A 23,632-nucleotide genomic window follows, 5' to 3' on the forward strand; every position below is an offset into this window, starting at 1 on the left:
TATATATATATATATATATATATATATATATATATATATATATATATATACACATATACATATACATATATATGTATATATATATGCACATATACACACACATATATATACACACACACATATGTATATATATGTATATATATATATACATATGTGTGTGTATGCATGTATATGTGGATGTATATGTGGAGACACATATACATATGTATCTATATGTGTGTAAATGTGTGTGTGTGTGTGTGTGTGTGTGTATGTGTGTGTGTGGAAAGAGAGAGACACAGAGAGACAAAGAGACAGACAGACAGACAGAGAAAGAGAGAATCAATTAATTGTGTCACTCTTTGTGACCCATTTTGGGATTTCTTGGCAAAGATATTGGAGTGGTTTACCATTTCCTTCTCCAGCTCATTTTATAGTTGAGGCAACTGAGGCAAACAGGGATAAGTCATTTGCCCCTGTTTACATAATAATAATTTCTGAATCCAGATTTGAACCCAGATCCTTCTGACTCCAGGGCTGGCACTGTGGCCACTGCACCACCTAGCTCCCCAAAAAATTCTTGGAAAAGATACTGGAGTGGTTTTCCATTTCCTGGTCCAACAGATTAATGCAAAGAGAGGTTAAGTGATTTGCCCGAGGTCACACAGCAAATATGTTTCTGAGGCTTGATTTGAACTCAGGTCTACCTGAGTCCAGAACAAGATCTCTATCCACTGAGGAAGCTAGTTGTGTCATAGAAATATAATTGCCAAAATAAAAAAAAGTCAGCCAATTAACAAGCATTTATTAAGAATTTACTACATTCCAGGCATAGTGTTAAACTTTTGGTATAAAACAAATACAAATAGATGATCCCTCATGTCAAGGAGTTTATATTCTAATGGAGGAACACAATATATATAAAAGGAAGCTCAAAAGTTGAGAAGTGGAAAGTATAGGAGGACCTAACTGTAAAATGTGAGACATGGCTCTCATGGGTTCCCTAATAAAATGAAGTTTCTAGGAGGAGATATACAATCAGAGAGAAAGGCTGAAAGGATAAAGGGTATTTCCAATACATGAATTCTAGGGCTGGAGTGAGACTCCACAATGAAGATGTATAACATGGTAGAGGCTATTTAGAGTACAGACTGGAGAGGAATGATCATATTTACCAGCAAGAGAAGAAGAAATCCAGGTAAGATGTAGCAGAAAAGTATTGCCCTGTGAAGCCCGGTTACCTGAATGACATTAAGTCTTTTTACCATCATTCTAAGAATTTATCAAATTCTCTTCCCCACATCTTGGTGCTGTAAGACCTCATTAGGATTTCATCTTGATGTTAGTAATTAATGAAGTACTGAAACATTACTAGAAACTGGCCTTTCCACATTTTATAAGAAATATTCAGAGAATGTTGAGAAATATATTAGTATTGGAGTGAATATAAAGATTGTAGCAAGGAAAAGAACACAGCATGACGATAAGTCAGTAAGCATGCATAAAAAAAGAGTGAGTACAGACTTGAGAAGTAGTGGGTTGTGGCTTGGGTGGAGCCCAATGCTTTGAAATCCTCTAGAGTAGAATATTTGAAATAAACTTAAATGAAAACATTGGAAGAGTAATGAAGCATTGATATGGACAAATTTGGAGGTTGGAATTCGACACTCCCTCCCCCTATGTAGTTGGCTACAGGGGATTCGATACCAAAATTCATTGGCATGTGCTTTAAGACAATCAATATTTTAGGGCCCAGAATCACAATGTCTAGAAGATATAAGTACTGGTTTGACCTGATTCTTGGACTCACGAATCTCTACAGAAGAAAAGAGCATATCCTATGTGTAGGCATAATTAAATGCCAAACTTTTGACACTTTCATTTTCTTTTTTCTTTTTCTTTTTTTCTTCTTTGGACAAAGTTGTGAGACTGATAAATCAAAGAAATAGAAGGAAAGGGAGATAGATATCAGCAAGTTGCTTGAAAATCTCTAACAATATTTTTAGACAAGTAGTAGAATCATGGGCTGTTTCTTTTCAGACACCTGGATTTGAAATTTATTCAGTTATTGGACATAAAGTATATTGGTCTTAGCCCTGTACTCCTCCAATTTTTCACTTTATTCACACTACATGCAATATATACTTCTGGCATTCTTTTGTTTCCATTTTCTGAAATTCTTCCTTTCTTCAAGCTTCAATCACATGTCACCTATTCCTTACCCCTATATAAAAGATATTGTAGCTCCTTGTATATAACAGTGCTTAATAAATATTTTTATTTCAAATTCAATTTTTATTTCAAATTTCAAATATTTTTCAGCTTATTGAAAATAATATATAACTCTGTTCAGATACCACTATCTAATCTATTCTGTTTAAATCAAATACCTTTCCATTATCATATTCCATCTATGAGTGTCATCACATCTATGAGGATGAATTTACCTCATTTTGTAAGATCTCTATTTCACTTTGACCATTAGTCACACACTAAACATTTGTGTAGACATCTGAGACCATGAAAGTTATTATTTCCATTCAACCTGGGAATATTCTCCTTTGAATTAAGCAGTCTCTTTGATGCTATTTCAGCTTATGTTTTCCTTGTATATCTGACCTAATGAATAGCTTGAGGCTGTTTTCAGGTTAACACTTGATCTGAAAACAGCCCACAATAATATGCAGGTGATTTTTTTTTCTTTCCATATTCACAGTGCAATGTTATTTGTTCAGCTGTGGGAAGTTTCATATGGAAATGTGGAGCCTTAAGGATAACACATTATTAAGAATACTCATCCAAGCCTTTCCCATCATCAACATCAGGTGAAGCAAAAGGACACATACGTTTGTGACTCTAACATAGTGAAATTCAAAGAGGAATCTACCAATGATTCTCATTTATGAATTACATGATATTGGTCATATCAAATCTCAGAAAATTCCAAAGCCTCCTGAATGAAATCCAAAACTATAGAAAAGAGTTTGGTCCAGGAGCCAAGATGACAGAGAAGCCAGGAAGTTGCTTGAGCTCTCCCTACTTTCCCTCAGAAACAACATTAAAGCAAATCTCTAAAAGAATTCTGTAGTGACAGATTTCAAAAAAAGAAGTGAAATGATTTTCCAGATTTTAAAGAACTTCAGGAAATGTCTGTCTCACTTGCATGACAGGGGAACACAGCTAAGCACTGGCAGTGTCCGGGCAGGCCAGTTGGAGACTCTTAGCCATAGTACAGATCAGCAATGAAGGCCCGGCAGTCTGGGCTCAGTAGACCAGTGGGCCAGCAGTACAACTATTAGGCCTCCAGTCCTGGTGTGGCAGGAGGTAGAAGAAAAATGAGTAAAAATTAAGAGTTATGCAAGAGAATTGTTGGGGAGGAATAGTCAATAGGTTGGAAAATGAAGCACAAAAATGAGCAGAAGAAAACAACCAAATAATAGAAAAGTACAAATGGAAAAAAAAATGAAAACAACTCCTTTAAAAGTACAATTGGCCAAATGGAAAAAGAAGTAACAAAAAAAAAAGCTAACTGAAAACAAAATGATTTCTTAAAAATTAGAATTGGGCAATTGAAAGCTAATGACTCTATATGACATCAAGAATCAAGCAAAAAGAAAAGTCAACAGAATGAAAAAAGAAAAGCACACACACACAAAATGAAAAATACCTCATTGGAAAAACTACTGAATTGGAAAATAGATATAAGAAAGGTAATTTAAGGATTTTTGGACTATCACAAAAAAAAAAAAAAACACAGCCAAAAAGCCTAAATAACATATTTCAAGGAAAACAACCCTGAGGTCCTAGAACCAGAGGAAAAAATGGTTATTGAAAGAATCCACTGATCACTTCCTGAAAGAGACCCCAAAATGGAGACCACAAGAAAGATTGTAGCCAAGTTCCAGAATTATCAGGCCAAGAAGACAATACTGCAAGCAGCCAGGAAGAAACAATTTAAATATCATGGAACAATAGTCAGAATTACACAAGACTTAGCAGTTTTGACATTAAAGGATTACAGGGCTTGGAATATGGTATTCTGAAAGGCAGAGGACCTTGTATTACAACCATGAGTCAACTACCCCAAAAAATTGGGCTTAATATTTCAGGAGAAAAGATGGAAATTCAAAGAAATAGAGGACACTCTAACTTTCCTGATGAAAATCTTACTCATCACATAGGATGTTTCCTTCATTCCTTATTAACATAGTAGTACCCTATATGCCTGTTCATGCCTACTACACTAATGAAGTAGTATTGACATAGAAAGTACATTAGATCAATCCCTTTGGGTCTAGGATGGACCAATTTTAACTGATTTTTTTAAGGTCCAGGGATGACAGGAAGTATCTATACATTATAAATAATCAATAATAGGAAGGACTTTGGTAATGACAAAGCCAGACATCAAAATGGCTAAAGCTGTCTAGATTTAACTATATATAATGTTGGATTTTAAAATAATTGTCATTAAATTATAAACATTTTAACAGAGAAGCATCTTAGAATAATAAAGAATAATTTAAGGAGAAAATATCACATTTCATTAATACTGGCTTATTCCAAAATTAATTTGTCAAAACCTACTTAGATTGTAATGCCCAACAAAATTGTCTGACATGAATGGTCTTTAATGCAGAATAATCTCTTCTTATATAAGTCTTCATTTTTTAAGTAAAAATGTTAAATTGTGTTCTCCTAGGAAGCAGGGCTAAGATAGTACAGAAAAGACAGGGACTCACCTAAACTCTCCTCAAAACCCATACAAATACCTTTTAAAATGACTGAATAAATTCTAGAGCAGCAGAACCCTCAACAAGATGCAATGAAACAAATTTCTGGCACAAGACAAGTTATAGTGACACTAGAAAAGGTCTGTTGCAAAAGCATGAGAGAGGAGGACAGTCCAGCTCAGGCTGTGCCATCATACTTCAGGCCTTAACAAATGTGGAGCCATCCAAGGGTGACTGAATCACTGGTAGCAGTGGCCTTTTCCAGATCTCTCAGACTACAAATGCCAAAAATAAGTTAGAAGGTCAGCAGGAAAAGTCTATCACACCTGGGGGAGAATGAAGTGTAGTCCAGAAGAGGAAGCAGCAACAGAGCCCTGGCTATAGCAAACCAGGAGAAGGCCTTGGGAATAACTGAATTACCAGCAGTAGGGGCAGCAGTAATGGCTACCTCCAGAGATCTTAGCCCAAAGACTTACTTTCTTTGGGAGGTCCAACAAATGACTAAAGAGATTACAGAGGTCTTTTTGTTAGTACTGAGAAAGGACTATGTTGCTTTGCCCATACTCGGATATGAGTATCAGTCCTGGGTGGCAATACTAGGCCAAAGAGGAGCCCTAGTATAGCAGAGTTTCTGGCTACAGTGGAGGGGGACTTTCCTCAAAGTTCCAGGGCAGAAAAGAGTGTTTATGGTCACTCAGAGAGCCAGGAGAGAAGTAAACACCTCTCCTTAGATCATACCACCTTCAAAGAACTGAAAACTTACAGGTCTTCAGAAATATCTCTGAAAATAGCTGCACAAAACCCCCAAAGCTTGGGAAAGTGCACCTTCCAACCAGGAAGCAGTGCACTACTTTAACAAAGATTTAAAAATCAAGTAATAGGCTGAGAAAATAAGCAAACAAGGGGGAAAAAACTAACTATAGAAATGATTATGGTGACCAGGAAGAAAAAACACACAATCAGAAGAAGATAACAAATCAAACCCATTAAATCCAAAGCCTCCAAGAGAAATATAAATTGGTCATAGGCCATGGAAAGGTTCAAAAATAATTTTGAAGATCAAGTAAGAGAGGTAGAGGAAAAATTGGGAAGAGAAATTAGAGTGATGCAAGAAAATCATGAAAATTGGAAAAGTACAAAAGCTCACTGACGAAAATAATTCCTTAAAAATTAGAATGGAGCAAATGGAAGCTAATGACTTTACAATAATTCAAGACACTGTAAACCAACTCCAAAAGAATGAAAAAATAGAAGAGAATGTGAACTATCTCATTGGGGAAAAAAAAAACCTTACCAGAAAAAGAGATCCAGGACAGATAATTTAAAAATTATTGGACTATCTGAAAGCCATGATCAAAAAAGATCCTAGACATCATCTTTCAAGAAATTATCAAGGGAAACTGCCCTGTTGTTTTAGAAACAGAGGGCAAAATAGAAATGGAAAGAATCCACCAATCACTTCCAGAAAGAGATCCCCAAAGGAAAAGTCCTAGGAATATTGTATCCAAATTCCAGAGTTCCCAGGTCAAGTAGAAAATATTGCAAGCAGCCAGAAAGAAACAATTCAAGTATAGAGGATCCATAGAATAATATAAGATTTAGCAGCTTCTTCCTTAAAGCATCAGAGGGCTTGGAATACGATATTCCACATGGCAAAGGAGTTAGGATTAAAACCAAGAATCACCTACCCAGCAAAACTGAGTATAACCCTTCAGGGTAAAATGGGCATTCAATGAGATAGAGGTCCTTTAAGCATTCTTGGTGAAAAGACCAGAGCTGAATAGAAAATTTGACTTTCAAATACAATACTCAAGAGAAGCATAAAAAGATAAATATGAAAAGAAAACATAAGTGACTTAATAAAATTAAACTGTTTACATATCTACATGGGAAGATATTTGTACCTCATAAGATCTTTTTTCATTATTAGGGAGTTAGAGGGAGTATATACAGAGTAGACAGGTGTGAGGTTAATATGAAGGGATGATAATCTACAAAATAAAACTAAGGTTTCAAGAGCAGAATGTTAATATGAGAAAGAGAAAGAGAGAGGTAGAATGGGGTAAATTATTTCACCCAAAAGAGGCAAGCAAAAGCTTTTACAGTGGAGGAGAAGAATGGGACTGTGAGGGGGAATGAATGAACTCTACTGTCATCAGAATTGGCTCAAAGAGGGAGTAACATACACACTCAACTGTGTACAGAAATCTATCTTACCCTGCAGCAAAATAAAAGGAGAAGGGAATAAGAGGAGAGAGATAGATGGAGGGGAAGATTGGGGGAGGGACTGGGTGAAAGGAGAGGGAGAATAGAATAAATAACTTGGGGAGAATAGGATGGAGGCAAATATAGCAAGCAATATTAACTGAAAAAAAAAACTTTGGAGCAAGTTTCTCTGATAATGGCCCCATTTCTTAAACATATAAAGAACTGAGTTAAATTTATTTAAAAAAAAAAATAAGAGCCATTCCTCAATTGATAAATGAACAAAAGATATGATCAGTCTTCACATGAATTAATCAAAGCTATTTAGAGCCATATTAAAAAAAAATACTAAATCTAACTCTAACTTGATTGGAGCAATGCAAATTAAAATAATTCTGAGGTACTACCTTATACCTATTAGATTGTTTAAAAAGACAAAAAAAGGTAAATGGCAAATGTTGAAGGGGATGTGGGAAAAATGAGACATTCATGTACTGTTGGTGGAGTTGTGAACTGATTCAACCACTCTCTAAAGCAATTTGGAGCTATGCCTAAACTGCTATAAAATTAGGCATACACTTCTACCTAGCAATACCACTACTGGGTCTGTATCTTAAAAGACATTTAAAAAGGAAAAAGGTCTTATAAGTACAATTATATTTATAGCAGCTCTTTTCTTGGAGTAAAAATAATAGAATTGGGGGGAATGTCCATTAATTGGGGAATGACTGAACAAGTGGTGATATGTGATTATGATAGAATACTATACTACTATATTAAAGGATGAGCAGGATGCTTACAAAAAAAAAATCTGGAAAGATTTGAATGAGCTGATGCAAAAGAAAATGCACTTTTTCCAGAATAACAGCAATATTGTAAGATCATCAGCTGTCAATGACTTAACTATTCTTAGCAATGCAATGATGCAAGACAATTCTGAAAGAGTTATGATAAAAAAAAAGTTATTCATCCACAGAGAAAAAACTTATGGTGTTTGAATAAAGACTGAAGCATACTTTTTTATTTTTATTATTTTTCTTGAGCTTTATTTTGTTCATGCTTTCTTTTACAACATGACTGTTGTGGACATGTTTTGCATGATTATGTGTGTATAACCTATACGAAATTATTTGCCTGCCAATGAGGGGTGTGGGAGGAACAGAGAGAATTTGGAAATAAAAGTTTTAAAAGCAAATGTTAAAAATTGTTTTTATGTGTAACTGGGGAAAATAAAATATTAAATGAAGACATAAATGTTAAATTTGTCACAACAGGAGAAAAATGATTGCAAGATAATTAGGGCAAATTAGGAGAATGTGTAAAATATATATCACAAATATAATTTGGATTAGATAAAATGCCCTAATTTTAAACAAAACAAACCAAAAAACTTCCATACTCTGTGAAGCACCTATTTTAAATTTTATTCTCCTTTTCGTTGCTTTTAGGATAACAGATTTTCTATAGGCAATGCCATTGGACCCAGGAAGATAGTATTTTAAATGGATGCTTCATAAATTGTGAAGCTCAAGACTCAAAGGCCCAATTCAGGGTAATATCTCTATAACAGGATAGACCTAGAGATGCTTTTTGTATATGAAATAGCCTATGGACTTTATCAAACAGATAATAAGAATAAAATAAACTCAGTCGTTTTTAGTTTGACTTTCTTGTTCTGCCTACTGATAAAATAGGTTGATAAATTGATGATGAATCAGGAAAATAATGACTAATTAGGAAAGTGTGAGAGACAGAAGAAAAGAATATGAGAGAAAAAATGTCAGAGACAGTGATAGAGAGATAGAAAAAAAAAAAAGATGAGAGGAGGGGAGGGAATAAGATTGTACTAGTCACAGAGTAAGCACTTTCCCAAATATTACATTATTTTATACTCATAACACTAGGATGTAAATGCTACTATTGACCTCATTTTACAATTAAGGAAAAGTAAAGCAGATGAAGACTAAATGATTTATCAAGGGCCATACAGGTAGTAAGTACCTGAGGCCAAATTTGAATTTATATCTTCCTAACTCCAGGTCCAATGTTCTATCTAATCTGCCACCTATTGGCCAGAGAAACAGAAACACAGATATAGACAGACAGTGACAGAGATACAAATATCTATCTATCTGTCTGTCTGTCTCTCTATCTATTTATCTATATAATTATCTGTATATCTATCTACCTCTATCTATTCCACATTATTAGTGATATGGTTACCTAAAATGAATTATTCATGCATTAATGTGCATTCACGTGATATAGGAAGAAAACAAAACCTGTGGAGTAATTTCTTGTGTTGGGGTTTCCTATTGCATGATCATATACTATTTTCTCAGAAAGATTCAGAAAAGAAAATAAGCCATGAAAAAAGAATACAGAAGATCTTGCTTTTTTTTAGCATGACAGTGAGAAAATATACTGTTTTTATTGTTATTTAAAAAGAAATTGTACTGAGGCACTGGGCAGAGTAAGCAGATGTCAAAGGTATGAATTAGTGAGGATATGTTTTCCAAAGGTTTAGACTGCAATACTAATTCAATGAAGAATGAAGAAAAGAGCACTATTTAAATGTTTCTTCTGATATTGTTGAATAGTATTTAATTTATAAAAGTTTAATTTGCTTACCATTTTGCAGATTTGTTATTGTTTTCTATTCAAGTTATACAATAATCAAGAAGTTTCCAGAAATACACAACTCTAGAAGAGTGAGATCCTAATTTACATTTTTTTTCCTCAAAAAAAAAGTCTTGGATTTTTTTTTGGCAACTTTTTCACTAGTGAAGAAAAAATATATGTAAATTGTATCTACATCATCTATAATGACATATTGTATCTCTATTTTTTCATACCTACATCATATTCATCTCAACATTTATATTCATTTATATCTAGATGTATACTAATGTCAACGTCTATGTCGGTATCTATGTCTACATGTATATCTATCCACATCTAGGTTGATGGAATTGTAAATAGAGCATTGATAGAGTCAAGAAGATAAGAGTTCCAATCCAACCTCAGACACTGTTCTTGGGCAAGTCACTTAACCCTTGCCTTGATTTTCCAATCTGCAAAATGAGGCTAATAATAATATCTACCTCCAAAGGTTGTTTGAAGGATAAAGTAAGATCAAAGGAGATAATAAAAGTAAAATGTGTAAAATACTTCACACAATGCCTTGGTGTATCTTAGTTGATTAATAAATGCTTGTCCGCTTCTTCCTGTTATCTAGATTGATGTTTATTTCTCCATTTATTAGTTATAGATAATACCATTAGTGTGATAATTAGGCATTATCTATCTTCAAGAAATTATGATCTGGATGCAGTAGTCTTCATGGTTTTATGATGGTGAATATACGTGCAATTTAAGTATATTTAGAAGAATTCATTAAAAGAATGAAATTAGGAGACAGAGAAGATGTTTCTAGACTTATTTATTTCTTACTTTCATAACTTGAAACCACAAAGAAAATTGTTAATTCTAATAGAGGAGCTTAGAATTATGAATACTATAACATATAGGATGTCTTAAAATTTTGCATATATTTGGATCTCCAGAGCTAAACATAATGCCTGACACTAAGTCTTGGATATAATTGGATAACTTGATATGATAGCATAAATTACTTTGGTAAAGGATGTACTCAGAGAGATGCTCGTTTTAATAAGAAAATTGGTTGGTCATGAGAACAGAGCTAATATATGTAGCCTATACATTCCATTAATAAAGAAGAAGCATGTTGGTGGGCCTTTGTTTTGTTGGAAACATATTTTGGAAAGAGATATATAGAAAAGGAAATGATGATAGTCCCATGCAAATAAAGAGGATGGATGAGTTGTTACCCACACTGCTAAAGGAACTACCCACATTCTTTAAGGTTTTGAAAAGTGTTGCTGTATTTATGTTTGCACAGGTGAACTTTATATTCCACAAACACAGTTCAAAAGTAATGAAAACACATTCTCAAAATGTAATTAGTAAAAGAAGAAAAGTAGTAAACTCATCATCACAGCACTTTACAGTGATAAAAAATTGTATCTTGTTTGATTGTTAAAATAAACCTTTGATTCTGGAACACTGTAGTGTCAGATTATTTCAACGCATTGTTTAGTTTGGATGAACTGTGACTTTGAAGTTTAATATATCTCCTTTTTATTCTATAGTATGGTTAGGGAGTAAAATAATTTAGTTATGAACCCATTCTTTCCCAAAATCCTATTAGCATAGGAGTATTTCCCTATTTGTTGGAGTTGGAGGTGATTATTTTTACCTTCTATGAGTACTACAACTTCAAAGCAAATATCCAGTCATAAAAGATAATAGATGTTAGTTGGTTAAAGTGAACTAGGATTTACAGATGGATAACACTGGGGTTATGTGACAACGAGAACATATACAAATAACATTAGAGAAAAAAAAAACTACCAACATCTCATGGAGAATCCATAGAATCATGAAGGTAAAGCTGTAGTCAGTCATGTTCTTAAAAAAAAAAGCATCGCTATAATAATTTAAGTTATACCTCTTATAATAAAAAGGGAAATAGACCCACATGTACAAAAATATTTATAGAATCTCTTTTTAAGGTGGCAAAGAATTGGAAACTGAGGGGATGCCCATCATTTGGGCAATGGTTGTAGAAGTTGTGGTATATAAATGTAATGGAATAATATTGTACTGTAAGAAATGATGAGCAGGCAGATTTCAGAAAAACCTACAGACTCATATATCCTGATGCAGAGTGAAATGAGCAGAACCAGGACAACATTGTACATAGTAACAGCAACATTGTTTGATGACCCACTTTGATAGACTTAGCTCTTCTCAGCAATGCAGTGATCTAAAAGCAATTGCAAAAGACTTGTGATGGAAAATATTATCCACATCCAGAAAAAGAACTATGGAGTCTGAATGCACTTCTGGGAGTCAAGATGACAGAGTAAACAGTAAATTACTGTAACTTTGTCATATTTACTTCCAGACAACCATAAAATAGCACCCCAAAACAAATTCTGGAACAGCAGAACCAACAAAAAGATGAGGTGAAAAAATCTTTTAGATCAAGAAACATGGAAGATCAGCAAGAAAGATACACCTCACTTGTGAAAAAGGGGAGTACAGTCCAGAACAGGAAACATCCCAGCAAGCCTTAGCTCAATAAACCAGTGGGAGGTCCTGAGCAGTGTGTGGTGGAGCAGGCACACATTAACACCAGGACACCACACCATTCTTAGTATAGCCAGGGGATTAGTCAGACTCCAGTTCCAAGAACTACCATGTGCTTTAATGTATATCTGAGCAAACAAAAATCCTCCTGTGCCAAGCTTCAACATGCTTCAACACAGCTGCAGGCAAGCAGGCACCCTCCAGAGGCCAGAATACCACTCGCTTCAATGTAGCCCCAGGGAAATGCAGAACAACTCACCAGACCTCAGCACATACAAGATAACCTCACTAGGACCCTATATCATCACCAAATAAGCTGTCAGACTATATGGTGTTTAGTAGCCCCAGACACCCTTAGCTCAGCACAGTACAGAAGGGTCCCCCATGGGCCTCAGGGAAACATCTGCACAGCACCAGCTAAACAGCCAGGGACTCCAACCACTGGCAGAAGAAGCCTGAAACAGTGTCCTTTGCCCCTTGGGTGAACAGTTCATTTCTTTAAAGTCAGAAGGCCACAAAAAAGATGAGAAAAAATGAATCTGATCATAGGAAGCTATTATGGTGACAAGGAAGACCAACACACAAACTCAGAAGAAGACAAAAATATCAAAAACTCCATGGCAAAATTCCAAAGAAAAATAGGAAATGGTCTCAAGCCCAGAAAAAACTCATCGAAGAGCTAAAAAAAATAGCATACAAATCTTATAATAGATGTAGAAGAAAAAACTGGAAAGTAAATGACAGCAATGCAAAAGAATTGTGAAAAAGAGTCATCAACTTAGAAAACTGCTTTAAAAGTAGAATTGGCCAAGCGGAAAAGGAGACCCCAAAAATCCACTGAAAACCAACAACTTCTTACAGAGTACAATTGGTCAAATAGAAAACAAAGTACAAAGCTAACTGAGGAAAACAACACTGTAAAAGTGAGAATTGGGCAAGCAGGAGCTCTTGCTAATGAATCTATGAGACATTAAGAATCAATCAAACAATTTCAAAAAAAAAATGGATGAAATGTAAAATGCCTCATGGGAAAATCAACTGACCTGGAAAATAGACGCAGGAGAGTCAGTATCAGAATCATTGGACTATCTGAAAGTCATAATCAAAAGGAGGACCTGGAAAGCATCTTTCAAAAAATTATAAAAGGAAAACTCTTCTCATATTCTGTAAACAGATTGCAAAATAGGCAAGGAAGAATCCACCGATTACCTCAAGAAAGAGATTCTGCCCCCCAAAAATCCAAGGAATGTTAAAGTCAAATTTCAGAACCATCCAATCAAGGAAAAAATACTACAAATGGCAGGGGAAAAAATAAATAAAATGCCAGGAGTCACAATCAGGATTACAAGCACTTGGTAGCTGTAATGTTACAGGAACTGTGGTTATGGAAAATGATATTATGGATGGCAAAGGAGCTAGGAATACAATCAAGAATCACCTACTAGGGAAAAGTAAGCACAATACTTAAAGGGGAAATGGTTATTCAATGAAATAAAGGATTTGAAGCTTCCATAAGGAGAATACCAGAAGTAAATCAAAAATTTGACCTCCAATAGCAAGACCCAAGAGAAGCATAAACAGGCAAAAAGGGAAAAGAAAACATAAGGGATTCAATGGAGTTAAGCTATTTACTGCTTACATGGGAAGATGATATTCATGATTCTTAAACTGTATCACCAATAGTATAGCTAGAAGGAATATACATGGAGAGGGTATAGGTATAAGGTTAATTTGAAGGAATGACAAAAAATTAAGGGGTGAAAATTAGAAATACACTGGGTGAAGAAGAAAGAGAGAGGAAGAATAGGGTAAATTATCTCACATGAAAAGACAAGAAATACCTATTATAGTGGAGAGAAAGATGGGAGGGTGGGTGATGACCATCACTTGAACCTTACTTTCATCAGTATCGGCTCAAAGAGGCAATATACATAATCAGTTGAATATAGAAATCTATCTTCCCCTGACAGGGAAGTAGGAGGAGAGAAGGTGAAGTAAAGGAAAGGTGGGGACTGAAAGAAGGGAGGGAAGATCCTGGCAGGTGGTAGACAGAAGCAAAATACTGGTGAGGAGGAGGAAACTACACAGGTAGTAATCACAACTGTAATGTGAATGAGATGAACACTCCTATGAAATGGAAGCAGATAACAGAGTGATCAAAAAACAGAATCCTGCATGTTGGTTTCAAGAAACACAGTTGAGATAGAGAGACACATAGAGTAAAGTTAAGGGGCTGGAACAGAATCTATTATGCTTCAGCTGAAGTAAAAAAAAAGAAGCAGGTATATCAGTTCTGATCTCAGACAAAAGTAAAAATAAGCCTAATTAAAAGAGATAAGGAAGGAAACTACAATTTGCTAAAATGTCCTATAGAAAGTGAAGCAATATTAATACTAAACAGATATACATCAAGTGGTATAGCATTCAAATTATTAAAGAAGATGTTAAGTGAGTTACAGGAAGAAATAGACAACATAACTATACTAGTCGGGGACCTCAACTGTCCCTTCTCAAAACTCAATAAATGCAACCAAAAAATAACCAAGAAAGAAATTAAGGAGGTAAATAAAATATTAGAAAAGTTAGATATGAGAGATCTTTGGTATTATTTAGACATAAAGTGTAACACCATAAGTGATTTAGAACAGCAAGGTATTATCTACCTGTTAGATCTATGGGGAGGGGAAGAATTCATGACCAAACAAGAGATAGCATTACAAAATATAAAATTGATAATTTTTATTATATTAAATTAAAAAAAAGATTTTGTGCTAATAAAACCAATGAAGCCAAGGTTAAAAGGAAAGCAGAAAATTGGGAAACAATCTTTACAGCAAGTGTGCCTGATAAAGGCCTCATTTCTAAAATATATAGAAAAATTAGTCCAAATTACAGGAATGTGATCTATTACCCAAGTGATAAATGGTCAAAGGATATGAACAGGCAGTTTTCAAATGAAGAAACAAAATTTATCTACATGCACATGAAGAAGTGTTCTAAATCACTGCTGATTAGAGAAATGCCAATTAAGACAACTCTGAGGTACCACCTCACACCTATCAGATTAGCTAATATGACAGAAAAGGAAAATAATGAATTCTGGAGAAGATATGGGAAAATGTGGACACTAATGCACTGTTGGCAGAGTTGTGAACTGAGCCAACCATTCTAGACATAAATTTGAACTATGCCCAAACTGTGCATACCATTTGACCCAGCACTACCACTACTTGGTCTGGAGATCACAAAAAAATGGGAGGGAACCTACACATGCAAATATATATATATATATATGTATGTGTGTATGTATAGACATACATACATACATATATATACACACACACACACACCACACACACACACACACATATATAATAGCCATTTTCATGGTAGCAAAATATTGGAAACTGAGGGGATGCCCAACAGTTGGGGAATGGTTGAACAAGCTGTGTTATATGAATGTAATGTAATACTATTGTGCAATAAAAAATGATGTACAGGCAGATTTCAGAAAAACTTGGAAAGACTTGTATGAACTAATGCAAAGTGAAATAAGCAGAACCAAGAAATCATTATAACAGAATCAATAACATTGTGTGATGATCAACAATGAATAACTCAGCTCTTCTCGGCAACACAATGATCTAAGACAAATGAAAAGGACTCACAAAGGAAAATGCTACACATATCCAGCTAAAGAACTGATGGACTCTGAATGAAGATAAAACCATATGCTTTCTCATGTTATTATTTTTTCCTTTTAATCTGTTTCTTCTCTCCCAACTCTGACTAATATGGAAATATGTTTTACATGATAGCACATATATAAACTATATCAAATTGCTTAACATTTTCAGAAGAGGTGAGGGGAAGGAGGGAGGAAGAAAAAATTGGAACTCAAAATCTTGTGAAAATGAATGCTAAAAATTAATTTGATATGTAACTATAAAAAATGAAATACTATTTTAAAAATTTATGGTTCTTGGAGGCAAGGCAAGTAGAGGAATAAATTATAAAAGATTGGTGGTATAAATAGATGTCAATAAAATATATTTTCAAAATCCTTTTGTGATGAATTGGATGTTATTTACACATGAGAAAATTAAATCTGAAAAATGAAGTGGCTTACCCAAGAAATCTCACACCCCTAAAGTTTAGTAAAAATGAGACTCAAATTCAGGTTGTCAGACTCCACTTCCAAAACTTTTTCTACTACTTGATATTGAATTTAGGAAGGGAGTTATTTTTTCATCCTTAATTACACATATTTTTCTTTAATTTTTAAAAGAATATTTTATCTTTTCCAATTACATGTTAAAATAATTTTTAATATTTTAAAGCTCTGAACTTCAAATTATATCTCTTTCTCCATCCACCCCCTTGCTAAGATGGTAAGCAATTTGATATACCTTGTATAAGTGCAACCATGTAAAACAGCTCCATATTATTCATTGTAAAAAAGATGACTAGAAAAAAAATTGAAAGAAAGTGAAAAATAGTATGTTTCAGTCTATATTCAGATACTATCATTTCCTCCCCTTGAGGCAGATGGCATGTTTCATCAAAATCCTTTGGGATTTTCCTGAAACGTCGTACTGCTGAGAATAGTTAAGTCATTCATAGTTCTTCATACCCAAGGTTTCTCCCTGCAACTTAGTCCATAATGAAACAAGACAATCCATCATTCAAGGTAATAAAATTCAGTAAGCTACACATAGCTGTTCTCTAGTAAATATTCTCTAAAGTTAAGTGTTGAAATATTTATATGTAAAGTTGTCCTTGCTAAGATGTTAGCTGCATGAAAATTAAGAGCAAATCACTAGAGTCTGAAATCAACGAAACAAGTAATTAAGCAGAAAACTGTGAATAATGAATGATTGATACCTCTAGTTAATGAGAGGGGTTCATATTCTAATTTCAAATTGTTTTTCTCCCCTTGGACATGAATTCTATATGAATTTGCTGTGTAATTCTGTCACCAATGGCCTGTTAAAAGCATAATGCAATTATCATTGCTGAACAAAAATATGCTTTTCAGAATCATATATCTATAAAGTTATTTGCAGTTAGCAAGCAGCTAGGTGGCTGCCTATCATGGCTCAGTGGATAGAAAGCTCAGCCTGGAGTCAGGAAAACCTGAGTTGAAATACAGCCTTAGATAATTACTAGTTGAATGATCCTGTGCAAGTCAAATTACTTCTGTTTGCCTCAATCCACTGGAGAAGGACATGGCAAACCATTCCACTATCTTTTCCACGAAACAAAGAATCAGAGAGTTTTAATTCAACTGAACCACAATGAAAAGTTATTGATGTTATTCCTTAGATTTTTTTAATTTGAATTGTAGTCACCCTTTCCTCAGAAAAAAAAATGCATTAATTCTGGTAGAATATTAAAAATGTAAAAGTAATATTGTTGGATTATTGGAATTATATACATATATTTATATATGTGTACGTTATATGCAAAACATTGAATGAGAACCCTTATACATATGCAAAAAAAATTTATTTTGGGGATATTATTTGGGTAAATATAATTATAAGCTATCTTTCTGTGGATACTACCTGGTGTTTCACCTACTGTTCCCAAAGACATGTTAATGAGCTAAAAGTAAATAAATCAACACACACAGACAGAAAGACAGAGAGATAAATAAATCAATAATTACTCTGATAATTCTTTTAAAAATAACTGTCACCATGATTTGAAATAATATAATTAATTTTGCTCATCATTTCAGCATTCAGCAGAAGGATCCTTCGAACAAATTGTTGGCTTTATGAATAAATATTAATATTCCTCCATTCAACTCATTTGAGATGAATATTATTCTAAAGTAAATGGACATAATATTCAACTGAGAGAGTGTTTAATTAGAGTAAAAAACCCTCACATTCATTGAGCTAAGTATTAGAAACATAATGTGGGAGTTACAATGATACTATTAAAAAATATGTTTCACAAATTAGCTTTACTATGTAATATTAGGGGAAAAAAAGATTGAAACTTCAATTACAAGCTACAAAAAAAGAGAACAATCTGATTGTACCCATAATTGTTATGAAATCTTTTGTACATTGACTTTTACTTATTAGATTTTTCATCTTTCACTGTTCAACTATAACAGGAATATTTTCACATGGGAAGACAGAGGCATGAATGAAGTTCTCTAACTTGCTTCATGCATTGCAGGAAGTAATTTAAATTATTACAATATAATTAATTTAAAATGGAAAACTATCAATACAGAAACTATATCAAACTCCACATTTAAGATTCTGCATGTCTTTTCCTTCCTAGCTTGCATTTAGATGGAGAACTATTCCATAAAACATAAGATTTTAGCATTTTATATTAGACCATGAAATAGTCCTTGTCAATGTTGTCATTCTGATCATCTAAAACTTTTTTTGTTGTTGCTCAGTCATTCAGGCTTGTCCAACTCTTTGTTACTCCATGGACCATAGAACACCAGGCCTCTCAATCCTCTACTCCCTCTCTAAGTTTTTTACTTCAATCTTTACCAATATCACAGTCTTTTCTACTAAGTCCCATCCTCTCATTATGTGAACAACACATTTGCTTCAGCTTTAATATTGGCTCTTTCAATGAGTAGCCTAAAATAATTTCTTTTTTTCAAATTTTATTTAGACTAATATTTTATTTTCACAATCACATGCAAAAACAAATCTAACTTTCATATATTTTAAATTTTGAGTTCCAAATTTTCTCTTTCTCTCCCCTCCCCTCCCTAAGACAGTAAACAATTTGATATAGGTTATATGTGTTCAATTATGCAAAATATATTTCCAAATTAGTCATGTTGTGAAAGAAAATGAATTGATTCCCTTGATATTCTTGTTTTTTTTTTCTTCCAGATGAATTTTGTTATTTTTTCCAGCTCTGTAAAATAGTTTTCTGTGGTTTGATTGGTATGGCACTGATAGGTAAGAATTTAGGCAAAAGTGTCATTTTTTATTATATTAGCTCAGTCTGCTTATGAGCATTTGATGCCTTTTTCCCACAATTATTTAAATCTGACTTTATTTGTGTGAAAAGTGTTTTATAATTATGTTCATATATTTCCTGGTGTTGTCTTAGCAAGTGGACTCCTGATATTTTATAATGTCTTCAGTAACTTTAAATGGAATTTTTCTTTCTCTCTTGCTGTTGGGCTTTGTTAGAAATATATACAAAGGCTGATGATTTATGTAGGTTTATTTTATATCCTTCAACTTAGCTAAAGTTGATTGTTATTTCGAGTAGTTTTTTTTAGTTGATTCTTTAGGATTCTCTAAATATACTATGAAAAGTGATAGATTTGTTTCTTCTTTGCCTATTCTAATTCCTCCCATCTCTTTTTTCTTCTCTTCCTGCTGAAGCTAAAATTGCTAATACAATATTAAATAACACTGGCAATAATAGACATCCTTGCTTCACTTCTGACTTATTAGAAATTATTCTAGCTTATTCTCATTACATAGAATGCTTGCTGATGATTTTAGGTAGATGCTAAAATCATTTTAAGGAAGAATCCATTTATTTTTGTTCTCTCAAGTGTTTTTAATAGGAATTGATGTTTTATTTTGTCAAAAGTTTTTTCTGCAATCTAAACAATTAGAAAAATATCAATTGCTCATGAGTAGGCTGAGCTAACATAAAAATGACAATTCTACCCAAATTAACGTTCCTATTCAGTGTTATACAAATGAAACTACCAAGAAATCATTTTATAGAGCTATAAAAATAACAAAATTCATCTGGATGAACAAAACGTCAGGAAAATCAAGGGAATTAATGAAAAGAAATGCAAGGAAAGACAGCTTAGCTCTACCAAATCTTAAATTGTATTTCAAAGTAGCTATCATCAAAATTACTCAGTACTGGCGAAGAAATAGAGTGGTGGATCAATGGAATAGGTTAAGCACATAAGACACAGTAGTTACTGACTATGGTGATCTACTATTTGATAATCTAAAGACTCCAGCTCTGGGATAAAAACTCACTATTTAATAAAAAAAAAAAACTCCTGGGAAAACTGGAAAATCATATGGCAGAAACTAGGCACAGACCGACACGCTACACCATACACAAAAATAAAGTCAAAATGAGTATACTATTTAAATGTAATTGCTGATACTATAAGCAAACTAGGAGAGCAAGGATGAGTTTACTCATGATATCTATAGAAAAGGATAGAATTCATGACCAATCAAGAGATAAAGAACATTATGAAATGCAAAATGGATAATTTTGATTACATTAAATTGCAAAGTTTTACGCGAACAAGCCCAATGCAACCAAGATCAGAAGGGAAGGAGAAAGCTGGGAAATATTTTTAATAGCCAGTGTCTCTAATAAAGGCTTTACCTTTTTTTTTTTCATCCGTAAGTAGCTTTATTGGGATGTAAATGGTGGTGGTTTTTTGGTACAGATTATGAAAAGGTCAGATAACCAAAATATGCATGCACTGAAAGACAGTAGGAGTCACTCTCACAGTTCCCAAGTGTGGAGGAAGCCAGGTGTGGTCTCTCGTGGTCACTGTCTCCAAGGGTGTACTTGCAAAAAAAGATATTCTGCCATGCCAGAATCGTGGGCCCCCATTTTGCGCAGGTTGGTTATGTGATCACCCAGTTGTTTGATGGACTTCACCTGTTCGTCCAGGTAGTGGGTTTCGATGAAATCACATAAATGGGGTCGTTCTTGTCAGTTGCCAGCTTGTGCAATTCCAGTAAAGACTGATTGACATTTTTTTCCAAGTGCAGCGCACACTCCATTGTGTTCAGCCCACTCTCCTAATCATCTCGGTCTGGTTTCTTGATTTCTTGAAGGAAGATCCGACCACCTCTCTGGTTCTGCAGTTTCATCAGCTTCTCAGCATCCACCCTCTCCTCGTGGGATTGGTGTAGGAAATATGTGGCAAAGTTCTTCAATACCACGTTATCTCGGTCGAAGTAGTAAGACATGGACAGGTAGACGTAGGAGGAGTAGAGCTCCAGGTTGATCTGTCGGTTGATGGCGTGCCTCCGAGTCCTGGTGGTAGTTCTGTCGCTCCTGAGAGGGGGCCGAGGTCGTCATGGCGGCGGAGTTGGTGAAGGCGGCGAAGAGAAGGAGGAGAAGGAGAAGGATGAGGGAGGAGGAGGCGGCTGCGCAGCGGCTGAGGCTGAGGCTGAGGCTGAGGCCGGCAGCTGCTGCTCTAACGGGAGAACGGAAGAAGTGTTGGTTAGTGGAGGTGAAGGTGGGCAGGTGGCTAAGGGCGGCTCCGGCCTGGAATCGAGCAGCGGTTCTGTTCAAGCACTACTGAAGCAGGAAACCGCAGCGACTCCCCTTCCCTGCGCTTCTGGCCATAAAGGCTTTACTTCCAAAATAAACATAGAAATATGTGTAAGAGTTAAATTTGTAAGAATTCACATCATTTTGCAATGGATAAATGGTCAAAGGATATAAACAGGAAGTTTTCAGATGAAGAAATTAAACCTACCTATAGTCATGTAAAATGCTCAAAATCACTATTGATTAAAGAAATGTAAATCAAAACAACTGTGAGGTACCATACCACACCTATTAGACTGGCTAAAATAACAAAACAGGAAAATGGTAAATGTTGAAGAACATATGGGAAAATTGGAACACTAATGCATTGTTGGTGGAATTGTTAACTAGTCCAGCCATTTTGGAGAACAATTTGGAACTATGCCCAAAGGGCTATAAAACTGGCCATAAGTTTTAACCCAGCAATACCACTCCTAGGTCTGTATCCCAAAGATATCATAAAAATAGGAAAAAGGTCCACGTGTAGAAAAACATAGCAGCTCTTTTTGTGGTAGCAAAGAATTAGAAATTGAGGGGATGTCCATCAATTGGGGTGCTGGCTGAACAAGTTTTGGTATAATGTAATGGAATACTATTATTTTATCAAAATAATGAGAAGACTGACTTCAGAAAACCTAGAAAGACTTACATGAACTGATGCTAAGTGAAGTGAGCAGGACCAGGAGAACATTCCACACAGTAACAGTAACATTGTGTGATGACTAACTTTGATAGACTTTCTCTTCTTAGTAATGCAAAGGTCTAAGAAAAATTTGGTTTTCTTCTTATTTTAAATCAAATTAACCAAAGCTTAATCTACTTTATTTTTTTCCATGAAACCAGCTTTTATTTGATGTATGAGTTTCATATTTTTCTTAGTTTCAATTTTATTAATCTCTCCTTTGGATTTTAAAATTTTAATTTCTATTTAATTTGGGATTTTTAATTTTTTTATAACTTTTTTTTAGTTGCATGCCCAATTAATTGAATCTGTCTTTCTCTATTTCATTCATGTAAGAATTTAGATGTATAAAACTTCCCCTAAGAACCAATATGAATGTATTCCATAAATTTTGGTATGTGTCTCATTATTGTCATTCTCTTGGATGAAGTTACTGATTCTTTCTATGATTTGTTGTTTGACTCACTCATTCTTTAGGAATGAATTATTTAGTTTCCAATTGATTTTAGTCTATCTTTTCATAGCCCTTTATTACATGTAATTTTTATTGCATCATGATCTAAAAAAAAAGATATATTTGATATTTCTGCCTTTCTGCATTGGACTGTGAGTTTTTCATGCCCTAGTATATGGTCACTCATTGTGTATGTGCCATGTACTGCTGAGAAAAAAGTATACTCCTTTCTATCCCCATTCAATTTTCTCAAAGTTCTACCATATCTAACTTTTCTAAAATTCTGTTCACCTTCTTGACTTCTGTCTTGTTTATTTTGTGGTTAGATTTATCTAGTTCAGAGAGGGAGAGGTTGAGGTTCCCTACTAGTGTAGTTTTGCAGTCTATTTCTTCTTGTAACTCCCTTAACTTCTCCTCTAAGAATTTGGATGCTATACCACTCATTGTCTATGGTGTATTTCAGCAGGATGTATTTTCCTTCCTTAGCTCTTTTAATTAATACATTTCTTAGTTGAAATTTAAAGTCCTTCTTGATTTCTTCCAAGAAGACTTTTTGGGCCTGAGACCAGTTCATACTGCTCTTTGAGGTTTGGGATATGGGTACATTGACAATATTCTCCTCTTTTGAATTTGTGATTTGATCTTCTGTTTCCCCATATAAAGGTTTATATAAATCCCCCATCTATCGTCATTGTCCATTTTTGCTTTTTGTTCATGACATTTGCTTGTTTCCTGGCTTTTAAAGTTGAACTCTCCTGCTGGAGCACAGGGTGTACAGTTCCTAACTTCTTGTCCTGGTGGTCTGGTCACTGGTTTTTGTGCCAGGCCCTAAGGTACTGGCAGCTGACGGCTGTAGGGGTCTGGCAGCTTACCTGGTGCTGAACTGGGGTCCCAGTGGTGGTGTCTTGCATGTGCTGATGCTAGGTGGGATTTTCTGCATTTCCAGGAGCTACACTGAAGCTTTCCAGGTGGGGTGTTATCATGGACCCAGAGGATGCCTGCTCACCCAGGCTCCACTGACGCATAAGGAGACTCAGCTGCTGGAGTACACCACACTGTTGATGCACATGATGGTTCTCTGAGTTAGAC

The 23,632-nt window shown here is 34.6% G+C and overlaps 1 pseudogene; it reads right to left on the bottom strand.

Annotated features, from left to right (window-relative positions):
- Positions 1–20,466: 20,466 nt before the first annotated feature.
- Positions 20,467–21,387, bottom strand: LOC110207893 (ferritin heavy chain pseudogene; annotated as a pseudogene).
- Between the last annotated feature and the right edge of the window lie 2,245 nt (positions 21,388–23,632).

Source organism: Phascolarctos cinereus, unplaced genomic scaffold, assembly GCF_003287225.1.
Source record: "Phascolarctos cinereus isolate Bilbo 61053 unplaced genomic scaffold, phaCin_HiC Scaffold_4;HRSCAF=312, whole genome shotgun sequence".
NCBI lineage: Eukaryota > Metazoa > Chordata > Mammalia > Diprotodontia > Phascolarctidae > Phascolarctos > Phascolarctos cinereus.